Consider the following 3,312-nt stretch of genomic DNA (forward strand, 5'->3'; position numbering starts at 1 on the left):
GCCTCATGCCATTCCGACAAGGCTGGTTGCCCGGTGAATGCACAGCCTCATCCAAACGAAGCAGAATCTCAAGGAAGTTCTTGCGGCCGATGTGGCCTTCCACCCCATCTTCTGCTCCAAACAGACAATGCTGGCAGTGAGAACAAAAACATGTACGTCTTCGCGTACTTGGCGATGCTTGTTGCCAAAGGCATATTTGAAACGGTTACACTTGGCTTTCTCATGGTTGGGCACACTCATGAAGACATTGATGCCATGTTCAGTCACCTGGCAGAGTCCCTCCGGCGATCCAATGTCCTCACCCTCCCACAACTCTACGATGAATTCCAAAATTGCATCAAAGGCACTGTTGAAGCTGCACTTGTGACAGAGGTTCCAGACTTTTAGGGGTTTGTAAGAGGCTACATCAGGGACGGATCTGAAACGCTGATTGGCCACTCCAAGCCTCTTCATTTTCATTTCAGCATGCGTGACGGTGCTCCAGTGATGAGGTACAAGATGAGAGAATGGGACACAGTGTGGCTGCCAGTGGACGGCATTGAACTCTTCAAGAGAGATCCCATAACTGGGGAACCTATGTTTCCTCAGGGTTCCCCACGGCCGATGCACCCGGATGGACTCAAAGACCAGGAAAGTATAGTGGCCGGGATTAGACAGCATATTGCCTTCTGGAAGAGGGGATTAGTGTTTGGTGGAGAATCCTATTTTCAGAGGTGCAAGACTTTGATCGAATACTGGGAGAAGATTATATCTGCTATCCAAAATGGGCCGGTTGTATATGAAGAATTGGAAGAGTCCTTTTGGCCAGAACCCAGAGCACTAGATAGTAGCGGAACAATGTCCTCTGGAAATGTAGTGACAGATAACGATGTTGAGGATCACTATTGTGGGCCGAGGAACAAGAAGCCGGATTCAGCATTCAATCCAGTACAGGTCTGCAAAGGAATGGTCGTGCTTGTCAGACCCAGTAATAAAAAACAAATGATATGGGTGGGGCGCTGCATCGCTGATGCAGAGGAGGACGTGGAAACTAACTCCTTCAATGTAACTATGGAGTGGTTCAAGCCAAGTTCCGGATGTACGAAGGATTGCCTAGAAAAGAGATGGGTGCTGAATCCAAGGGATCCCAGCATGAGCATATCGGTGGATAATGTTGTGCATGGTTGGATGCGGAAGCAGAGTGCCACCATCACCTTGCCAGACCATGCAAGAGATGCAGCAAGCGCATTCATAACCCGGGTTCAAGGTGAGATTCATTAATATTCCTTTACTAAGTTTCTAATGTATTTTATTTCAAGGTGAACAATCCGAATCTGAATCAGAGGAGGCGTGATGGCATGTGGCCTTACGCCATTCCTAGGTGAGATGATACAAATAACAAGTGTAAATTCTTAGTTGTTCTAGCAAATCTTACTTAAAGTTCAAGGTGAACAAGCCGAATATGAATTCATCGGATTGTTATAACAAATTGCGAGGTGATGGCATGAGGCAATATGCCATTTGAGAGTGGTAGCCATTCCTATATGAGCTGAGTGAAATATTTATTAGAAATACCTCATTCAATTGTGCACTTCTAAGTCTTGGTCCACTCAGTACTGTTTGCATGTTTTTATTTTAATTCTTTCTCTAAAATGTTATTTAGCATGTGGCTTCATGCCATTGCTCTCCTTTTCTATCCTTGCATAATACTTCTCCATATATATAGCATGTGCGCACATGTGATATGGTTCATTAGGCCTGATATAGTGTGTGAGGTAAAACAAAGATGATGTGACATATGCATTTACCAATCACACGTGCATAAATCTAATAATATGGCGTGTGGCCCATATTAATGGCACATAAACCCATATTGTGGGCTTACGTGCTTTATGTACCATCATTCCCTTGCAGCGTGTGTGTTGGTTTCCTTTTATAACACAACGAACTCCATATTTTAGGGTGAAGAGCGTTCTCATGGCAAGCACAAAATCTGTAAGTGAGGCAGAAAAGGAGACGGAGAAGGAGATAGGTGAAGATGTAGAATATATAAGTCTTCCAAACTCCCCGTACTATACTCCAGGTGATCATTTTTCTGAACAAATGGCAACATTAACAACTATCGAGAACGCCCCAGTAACGTCAAAGACAACAATTCAAAGCAAAACAACTGACCCGGAGAAGGATGATAGTACCGTTGAGAGTACCAAAAAGGAGGTGTCCACTAGCGCTTAGGCTTATAATGGTGTGTGCCCTCATGCCATTTACTTGATCACCAAATACCTTTTTCCCTTTGCACTAGTATATCTTAATACCGGTCTGAGAAATAGAATGGCATGTGCCCTTAGGCCTTTTACTAAATCACCTTTGAAAGAAATGCAAGCCTCTTTGTCGTAAAAAAAAGGTACTACAGAAATTCCTTAATAATATGAATGTTATTTAGTTTCATGAAAATACACTAAGGGTCAAATGAGTTAAATGACTTCTCCAGACTAGCAATGCCTCTTGCTACACCTTCACAATTTGATTCGTTAGAAAAAGATAACATTGAATAATATCTAAATGTTCTCACCATTAAGTTATATGTCTGGCTAATAGGAATGACGTTCATCTTGGAAAGCTCACCACACGCTCAATGAACAAACAAATAGTGTGTGCGCGCATGCCATCGCTCTTCTTTAGCTTCAGATTCGGCTTGTTCACCTTGACAATGAGATTTATTATACAACCAGATGGACTCAGTCTGGACACAAAGTCACCGCTCTAGTCACCATGCCCCAGATATGTCTAGCCCTTGGACAAAAAACATATAATTTCACATCATTTTCAAATACTTGAAAATTTGTACCTAGTCCCATTTTACTGAACAAATCCCACTTTAACGAAATAGAGCTTTCCTCTCTCCTTGAGCCTTATATTCCCAGTCCTATTCCCAATCGGGTCATTCCTCCACCTCCACCAGTGCAGCTCAAGGATGGGTCTAAGTACGAGGTTCAGGACATCCTTGATTCCAAGATTTCACAGTCTAAACTCTACTATCTGGTCGACTGGAAAGGTTACGGACCTGAAGAACGCACTTGGGAACTTGCAGACAACCTAATTCATTCTCCTGACCTTGTTCAGGACTTCCACCGCCGCTATCCTTCTCGTCCCAGTCCTCATTCTTTTTCTCCATCTCCCATCCCTCGCCGCTCATCTCATCCTCCTCATCGTTCTCATTCACATCCTCGTTCCACTCGTTCTTGAGGAGGGGGTGCTGTCAGGAATCCCCCAATTCTTGCCACATTCCTGACTCTCGCCGGATTCCTGACCTGTAGACCACATTCCTGATTC

This window comes from Selaginella moellendorffii, unplaced genomic scaffold (genome assembly GCF_000143415.4).
Source record: "Selaginella moellendorffii unplaced genomic scaffold, v1.0 SELMOscaffold_72, whole genome shotgun sequence".
Classification (NCBI taxonomy): domain Eukaryota; kingdom Viridiplantae; phylum Streptophyta; class Lycopodiopsida; order Selaginellales; family Selaginellaceae; genus Selaginella; species Selaginella moellendorffii.